Raw genomic sequence first — 9,437 nt, 5'->3', positions numbered from 1 at the left:
ATGTGGTTAAGAAGATACCAGTTAGCAAAGATTAAAATAAATATCTGTTTTTTATCCAAGTTATATACTCAGTTTGTTGAATCAAAGGCTTATTTCTATGAGCAAATCTATGATTCTCCTACTTGAAGTGAACTCAGCCACAGAAGAGAACATGAAACCAGAGCACCACTTGCTAGCTACACTTCTACTGAGTGAGTTATGATGATGTTTAAGTGGAAGTGCTAGCTCTATTTTTCCTTTTTGTTGCAGCTCAAGAGTTATTCTCTAATGTCACAAGCTGAGAGCTTAGTTTTCCTCCAAAACAGAAAGAAGAGATGATATAAAATATCAACCAGCATTCACCATGATCAGCTCTCATTGTTCTCTGCTAAGAACTACAGAAAAAGGTACAGAAGGTTATATTTTGAGCTAATGGAAATAAGTAGTGTGCCAATGAAATGATGCTGCTTTACACCAGCTCAAAATCTGATCCATTATCCTAGTCTGCCAGAATGCTGAGTACCACAAGTAGCAAGGTTTCCCCAAATTAGCCACTAGGGGCACCTTACACGAGCAGTGAGGCTGATCCGAAATGCTGTAATTACAGTGCGTCAGAGAAGACTTTATTAATTGAGTCTGTTGGAGCATGATAATTTCTGCGCTCTAGCAGACTCCAGCATCTCATGTACCAGCATCCCCCCACTTAAAAATGGCAGTGAAGGCACTTTAACTAAAGCTTATTTGACAAACTTTAGTTAAAGCACCCCTGCCGCCTTTTTTGAATGTGGGAATGCTGATACATGAGACACTTTCAGAGCCGTCCTAATTAAATCACCCCTCCACCCTTTCCTGAGCACGTGTATAAATACCGTACAAGTTAAAGTAAGTTTTAGGATTGACTTTGGTTCTGCTTGAAGGGAAAATGTTGAAAATGCCCACTCTTTGTAGGGCATTAATAGAGCATCTGAAATACACGTTGGAAGATTCAAAACTATTATGTTGCTCATGCAGCTGCCCCATGTAACTTTGATCATCTTATTGTTACCTTTGATCTACTTTTCATTTGTGATGGATTCACTGTCCTTTCATTTGATCATAAGCTCTTTGGGACGAGGATCTTTCCCAATGCTGCATTTGTACTTTGTTATACATTCTTTACTGGGATACTGTTGTAATAAGAACTAGGGCTGTGCGACGTGGCAGCATTCTGTTTTGACCAGTGTTTCAACGTTTTGACAGAACAGTGTTTTGTTTCGAATTCTGTTTTGATTCAAAACAGCTGTTCTGTTTTGTTTTGTTTTGTCGAGACAGGGTCAAAACAGCGAAACTGTTTCAACATTTCACCCATAGGATATAATGGAGAAAGACAAACAGCATATAACTTTCTCATTTCTGGCCTTGTTGGGATGCAACTTGCAGGAATGGTAGCCCCTTATGAGGGCATGAAGCCTGCCAAGTTTCAAGGTGATAGGAACAGGGTGTTTGGGGAAACTGTACCTCAAATTCCTAATAGCAGCTAAAGATGCAGGGCCCCAGACCCGCCCCCCGCACCTATCTCAACAGGTGGCAGACTTCATGGCCTCAGAGGGGCTAGCAGGCTTGCAGTTTTTACCCTGCTGTGCCTTAACGCACACGGTGTCACCCATGTCACAAGTTTTCCTTGTCTGCATCTTGAGGTACAGTTTCCCCCAAACCCGTGCACCTATCTCCTTGAAACTTGGCAGGCTTTGTGGCCTCTGCAGGGGCTAGCAGGCCTGCAGTTTTGACCCCACTGTGGCTTAACATATATGTGACCTGAGTTTTGCTTTCAGGAATTTGGGGTGCAGTTTCCCCGACCCCCCTACACCTATCTTCTTGAAACTTGGCAGGCTTCAGGCCCTCTGAAGGAGGTACCACTCCTGCATATTTCATCCAAATCAGGCTATAAATGACAAAGTTATAGGCTGTTTTGTCCTTCCCGTTATAGCCTATGGGTGAAACGTCGAAACACCGTCAAAACGGTGAAATGTTTCAACTTGTCTCATTTTGTTTTGAGGCTGCTTCAAGTGTATCCATTTCATTTTGATTTTGCTGTTTTGGCCTTGAAACAGGTTGAAACAGCTTTGAAACAAAACTGGCGGCAAAATTTTTCACAGCCCTAATAAGAACACTGATGAAAACATCATTTCGTCTCAGAGACTTGGAGCTGTGACTGTTGAACAGATCAGATGAACTGAAGTCCTCTCAAAGGAGATTTAGCAGCTAATCAGAGGTCGCTTTAGTTAATGTTGGGACTTCAGGGATTTCTATGGACTTCCGGTCACATGTTTAAGGGCATGTCATTGCCATAAGGATAATTCTGAACACTTTTTCTGGCTTCTGCAAATTCACGGGGTTCAACACCTCACTGGCCTGAGACGTTATTGTCCAAGAATTTGTGATGGAAATATACCTGGACTCTTAAAAGGCAGTGGTAATCCATCAAAATGAGAAACCTTGAATGCATCAAAAGGTAAAAGTTGTGAGCAATCTAGGTAGAAAATTTTGTGGTACTTACAAAGTAGCACACAAAGGGGGCTACCCCATTATAGCCCAGGTCCTGGGCAAAGACAGTGGTGAATACAAAGTTTACCCAAAAAAATCTGTTTATGTTGATGTAAATTTTGAGGAACTCTTTTGAGCTCTATATAGATGGTTTAGATTTGCACCAGCAAAAGAAATGAATGGGACTTACACTGTGGTAATGTTTAGTCATTGCTACTTATCACTGTTGCTCTTCCCTCTGTTTCATTAGCTTATCACAAAACTTAATGTGATAAATTTAATGTGGTAAATTTAAAACTTATTGCTTAATCACTTTTCTCTCAACAGGTAAGGAACAATAAAACAGTTGGAGAAAAATGACAAAATTTAGCACATTATTTTCCCTTAGGAGAAAGCTGACTCACACTTTTATTTATGGGCATTCACTTTTTTCAGGTGACCTTACAAGTGGAGGAGCCCAATGTCCTTAGTCCAGCTAATGGAATAAGCAGATGCCCTACTACTCCAAGTCCAGCACTCAGCCAGGGGTTAAGGGTGGGAGGTACAGTAGTAGCTACAATAGCACAGGCAACAAGAAGGAAAGAGTATATGCTAAATTGTCTTTGTTTTTGTTCTGTAATCGGCCCCATGCTGCTGTTGACCAGACTACAACTCCTGGGCTGGAGGCCTGGCTCCAGTGAAATCAATGACAAAAGTCCTACTGACCTCAAGAACACTAGGATTTTACCTCTGTACCTCTGAAAACATCTTTGCTTTTAAGGCATATATCTGAGAATAAGACTGATAGCAGAAAAGACTCCCATTCTGCAAAAGACTTTCTAATCAGAAACAAATGCTTTGTTTCTATTCAGCACTTGTAACCTCGTTCCTGCATGTTTCACCCCCAATAAGTGCTATTTCATGATGGCCAGTGTACACTTTTTTTCCCTGGGTGAGATCAATACCTGTCTAAAAGTATTTATTCACCATAAAGGGCTCTTTTCCCTTTCTTTGTCACCCCTGAACTTCTGTTCTGCTCTTGAATTACTTGCTTGTTACCACAACTTCTTCTTTTACTTCCTGACTATTGCTTGTCTCTAGTGAGATATTTTGGCACTGCCTTTTGTTATATAGTGCACAGCACATTTGCTTTCTACTTGTCCAGTCAAAGGGTCCTTCCAGCACCAAAACTGCAGCTCAGTTTTAAAGTGTTCCCTACAAACATGCATTTCATCTTCTATTCTTGTTCAACATCAACACAAAAAGAGACAGGATGCTGGTGATCAAAAAGGGGATACAAAAGACTTATTGGGGAGCGAGGAAGAGTCAGGGGAGAAGAGGAGGAGGGGTTGCACTTTACGTAAAAGAGCCATATGATTGCTCAGTGCAGTGGTGGATGAGGCTTTCTTCAAACAGCTAGCGGAAGTTTCCCAATCACAGGCCCTGGTTCTTATGGGGGATTTCAGTCACCCTGACATCTGCTGGGAGGGCAATACAACAGTGTGCAGGCAATCTAGGAAGTTTTTGGAGAGTACTGGGGACAACTTTCTGGTGCAAGTGCTAGAGCGGCCAACTAGGGGCCATGCACTTCTTGACTTGGTGCTAACAAGCAGGAAGAATTGGTGGGGAATGTAGTATTGGGTGGCAACTTGGGCAGCAGTGACCACAAGTAAGGTTCCCTCTAAGGTGTGCACATGTGTAGCCGTGCACAAAGAAAAATCCTGTTGCACATTAACTTTGTAATGCTGCACAACCCGCCCAGAGAAGAGCTGGGCTGCGGCTTCCTAGAAAGCCGGAGAGCAGCAGAAGCACTGGGTAAGTTACCGCTCAGCTGTGCTCCGCTCCTCACCATGCTGGCATCCCTGTGGGGAGAGAGAGCGGCACAGGGCAGGCAGCGGCTCCTCCCTGGGGCAAGGTGGGGGTAAGGACAGGGGTTAGGGCTGAGCCAGGCACCGCGCAGGCTCTGCTGGCTCTGGGGAACTTCTCTGCTCCTCAGCTCCTTTGGATGAGTTTCACCCCAATGCCAAGTGCCTCCTCACTGCCTGGTCTGCCCAGTTGCAAGATGCACAAGGCTTTACAGAGTATTTAAAATGATGTGATCTGTGTCGGTCACATGAAATCCATTCTCTTTTGCGTGCTCTCCTCAGGTGGAGAATTATACACAAACTTTTTTGTTTTGGTAGGGTTTTTTATATTTTAATTTTTTTAAAATAAAATACATAATATATATATAGTTAGTATTTCAAGAATCTTTTCTCCAAAATAATGTTGTGAGAATAATTTGTTCAGTGCACCAAAAAGGGAAGGTGACACCAAACCAAAGTGTCACAGACCAAAGTGGCTCGCTCATGGATCGCTAAGCCTTAGAGGGATCACTGACCACAAGATGGCTGAGTTCAGGATCCTGAGGAAAGGAAGGATAGAGAGCAGCAGAGTAAGGACCCTGGACTTCAGAAAAGTAAGCTTTGACTCGGGGAACTTATGGGCAGGATCCCTGGGAAGCCAAACTGAGGGAAAGAGGAGTCCAGGAGAGCTGGTTGTACTTTAAGGAAGTACTGAGAGTGCAGGAACAAACCATCCCAATATATAGGAAGACTAGCAGGTATGGCAAAAGACCAGCTTGGCTTAGCAGGAAACTCTTCAGTAAACTAAATCACAAAATGGAAACTTGTAAGAAGTGAAAACTTGCAGAAATAACTAGGGAGGAATATAAGAGAATTGCTTGGGCATCTAGGGATAAAGTCAGGAAGGCCAAAGCGCAGTTGGAGTTGCAGCTAGCAAGAGATGGGAACAGTAACAAGATGGATTTCTATAAGTATGTTGGTAGCAAGAGCAAGACAGGGAAAGTATGGGTCCCTTACTGAATGGGGGAGGCAACTTTGTGACAGAGAATGAGGAAAAGGCTGAAGTGCTCAATGCGTTTTTTGCTTTTGTCTTCACAGGCAAAAGCAGCTTCTAGACTACTGCACTGGGCAGCACAATTTGGACAGGAGGTGAGCAGCTCTCAGTGGTGAAGGAACAGGTTAGGAGCTTCTTAGGAAAACTGGATGTATACAAGTCCATAGGGCCAGACAGGATGTACCTAAGGGTGCTGAGGGAGTTGGCAGATGAGATTGCAGAGCCATTGGCCATCTTTGAAAATTCAAGGCAATTAGGAGAGGTCCCAGATAATTGGAAAAGGGCAAACAGTTTCTGTATTTATGAAAGGGGGAAAAGAGGATCCAGACAACTACAAACAAGTCAGCCTCACCTCAGTCCCTGGAAAGTTCATGGAGCAGATCCTCAAGGGATCCATTTGTAAGCACTTAGAGAAGAACAAGGTGATTAGGAACAGTCATGGATTCAGCAGGGACAAGTCATGCCTGACCAACCTGATTGCCTTTTATGACAAGGTGACTGGCTCTGTGGATGCAGGGAGACTGGTGGATATGGTGTACCTTGATTTTAGCAAGGCTTTTGATATGGTCTTCCACAACATTTTCGCAGGCAAGCTAAGGAAGTATGGGCTGAATGAGGGCATATAAGGTGGGTAGAAAATCAGCTGGAGCATTGGGCTCAGAGAGTAGTAATCAATGGCTCAGTGTTTAGATAGCAGCTGATATCAAGCGGAGTGCCCCAGGGGTAGGTCCTGGGGCTGGTTTTGTTCAATGTCTTCATCAACGACTTGGAAGATGGCATAGAGTGCACCCTCAGCAAGTTTGCAATGACACCAAGCTGTGGGGAGTAGTAGATACACTGGAGGTTAGGGTTAAGATTCCAGGGGATTTAGACAAATTGGAGGATTGGGCCAAAAGAAATCTCATGAGGTTCAGCAAGGACAAGTGCAAAGTTCTGCATTTAGGATGGAACAACCCCATGTACTAGTACAAGCTGGAGGCTGACTGGCTGGGCAGCAGCTCTGCAGAAAAGGACCTGGAGGTTACAGTGGCCAGTAAACTAAATATAAGCCAGCAGTGTGTCCTTGATGCTGAGAAGGCTAATAGCATACAATGGGCCGCATTGGTAGGTGTGTTGCCAGTAGGTTAAGGGAAGTAATTATTCCCCTCTATTCAGCACTGGTGAGGCCACACCTAGAGTACTGTGTTCAGTTTTGCCCCCCTCCCCCCCCACCACTATAAAAGGATGTGGACAAATTGGAGGGAGTCTAGCAGAGGGTGACAAAATGGTGTGTGGGGGGGGGGACATGACTTTTGAGGAAAGACTGAGGGAACTGGGCTTATTTAGTCTAGAGAAGAGAAGACTGAGAGGAGACTTAATAGCAGTTTTCAGCTACCTGAAAGGAGGGTAGAGCTAGACTGTTCTCAGTGTTGGCAGATGACAGAACAAGGATCAGTGGTCTCAAGATGCAGCAGATTAGATATTAGGAAGAATTTTCTTATTAGGAGGGTAGTATAACACTGGAACAGGTTACCCAGAGAAGTGGTGGAAGCTCCATCCTTCGAGTTTTTCAAAACCCAGCTAAACAAAGCTTTGGCTGGGATGATCTAGTTGGGGATGGTCCTACTTTAGCGGGGGGTTGGACTAGATGACTTCCTGAGTACCCTTCCAACTCTAACTTTCTACGATTCTATAACAGATACTTGTTCTCAAGGAATAGAAGCAGAGGAGAAGTGCAGGTGAAATTTATATAAGCCAATCCACATGTGAATGTTTCAGAAGTCACTGCACTATATTGCTATTAATACATTAAATCTCTATTCACCAATGAACCATCCATAGCAAAAGTTAAAATAACCAATAAAATCTGAAATGAAGCAACTTTTAGACAGAGGACAATGTTTAATCAATGTTGTAGGAATCTTTTATAATCTGTATGGGTTGTATGTTAGAAACTGTGGAGTCAGAAGACCCAGATCCCCTTCCTGAGTTGGTCACTGCCCTGCTTTTTGACTCTGGGTAAGTTACTTAAACTCTCTGTGTTTCAGTTTATTTGTTCAGAAAGTGGTCAGATCAACAACCCCTGTAGCAGAGATTTTAACCTCACGCTCCCACAACACTGCCCTTACTATACAGTCACACTGTCTTTTTTTCTGCCCCATTGAATACTTAATTAGTTATATAAAGTGCAAGAGCTACTGCTGATTACACTGAGAATGCCTCTCACATTGAGAATGCTCTGTGTGCTTTCCTCCCAGGTATCAGGAGAGCACACAGACCACCAGGATGTTGGACATTTTGGGACAGAATTGGCCTTGGAGCTTCTTCTCTCCCAAGGCCATTGGGCAAAACAGGGACATCAGGTGGAGGGTGGGAGAGGAGGTCACATGGGTATGCACCTCTGAGCATCAAGGAGAAAGGTGGGAGGTTTACATGCTTCGGGACTTTAAAAAGTCCCTGCGGTACACTCCAGTCCAAAAGGGGGGTGCAGCTGCACCTCTGTACTTGCCCCTATCATCTAGAGGGGGTTTAAGCCCACTTCCAGAAGAGTGCCATAAGAACCAGGCTATAGGCAGGGCCCTGATGTGGGCTCTCTCCGCTCCTTCTGAAACTAAGCCACTTCGGAGCCACAGAGTAAGTAAGAGGGAACATGAATTTGCAGCCTCTTAATAAGGGCCCTGAATGGGGACAGAGGGATGCTGGTTCTTGCACTCAATATTGTTCATGCATTTTATCCAATAATGCTTTGATGCAAAATGCACAGGAATTTATGCTCGAGTGAAAGGCTTTAAGGCCCAGTTCTGCTCTGCTGAAGTCAGTGACAAAACTCAGGGAACAGAATGAAACCCTAGGACTTTTGTGTAGCTTATCTCGTTTCAGCAGAAAAAGGAAATTTGCTCTGCCCTTTCACTAATAGAAGTTCTGCCCCCAAGTGTGGCCTTGCCTTGTTTTGAATCCCATAAAGCATGATCTTTACCTATGCTCTGACTATATCCTTATGTTTCAAATATGCCTAGTTGCTTTCTGATGCCATCAGCCTCTTCTTTGCTCCACCTTTGTGGAAAGGTAACATCATTAGCAGCATGGATTTTGACATGGGGCATATGACTTCAGGAATAGAAATCCAAAATGATTCTCTCACTTTGTCAGCATAGCTGAAATATTAAGAATAATCATTTTTAAAAAGGACAGCACTTTAGCATGCTTCTGAACTTGACATAAAATGGGAACCTTGACAGTTCTCTCTCACATAATGAAATGCATTAATTAATTCACTTTTTGCAGATTTCTAGTGGCAGTTACCCTTTTCAGCCCTAGATTGCAGTAATTATGAAGAGTGTGTGGCACACAATGTATGATCAGAAGTATGTAATATACTTGAAGTGTAAAATGCTATGACAATAAAACCAGAAGAATAAATGTATTGTTTAGTTATTGGTACAAGTGATGCATTTAGAGCAGCTTCCAAAAACTGCCATTAAATAGCTCTGCTTCTGAATGAATGCCTATATGTAATGACACAAAAATAACATAATTTCTTGTAATTTGGAGCATGCTAAATAATTTATCATTCATTAAGCCATATGCAATATTTAAGTTTTTTGGGGGGGAGTGGAAACATTTTTAACCACAAATGTATTGTGGTACATCAGATTATTCCCGTCATAATAGGATACTTTTAGTAGGGGGTCTGATAATGAAAAGCTCTCTCTGTGTAATGAATAAAGACACTCTAGTTTTATAGTTAAGGTGTATTAAAAAAAAAAAAAAAAAAAAAAAGAAATCAGCTGTCATGTTATGTAGCTTTACTGAATGCCGGGAATGATAGTGTGCTAATAGTCATTCAGGATATTGTCTTTGGTCTCACAAAGTCTTGTACCATCTCAGGTTAGATCATTGTTTGGCATGACAACTGCGGAAAGACGGGAAACAGGTCAAATTAATAAATAAACCAAGAAGTAAACATAGAAATAGATATTATTTTTTGTCTGAATGACAGACCTTATACCTGGTCTATGTATTTAACCCATATGGGTATCTCAGTTGTACCAGGAGAAGTGATTGAGGTGCCTTCCACA

General features: G+C 42.8%; 1 long non-coding RNA gene across 1 annotated transcript; it reads left to right on the top strand.

The window, feature by feature from the left end:
- The first annotated feature begins 1,169 nt into the window (after nucleotides 1-1,169).
- On the top strand, nucleotides 1,170-8,983 carry LOC109307629. Its single transcript, XR_002100324.1, has 3 exons — nucleotides 1,170-1,270; nucleotides 6,400-6,405; nucleotides 8,972-8,983. It is a non-coding gene; the product is annotated as an uncharacterized LOC109307629 (long non-coding RNA).
- The last annotated feature ends 454 nt before the right edge of the window (nucleotides 8,984-9,437 follow it).

The sequence above is a fragment of the Crocodylus porosus genome, unplaced genomic scaffold, assembly GCF_001723895.1.
Source record: "Crocodylus porosus isolate Cpor-Errol unplaced genomic scaffold, CroPor_comp1, whole genome shotgun sequence".
Taxonomy (NCBI): Eukaryota; Metazoa; Chordata; order Crocodylia; family Crocodylidae; genus Crocodylus; species Crocodylus porosus.
This window is presented reverse-complemented; position numbering and strand designations above follow the sequence as displayed.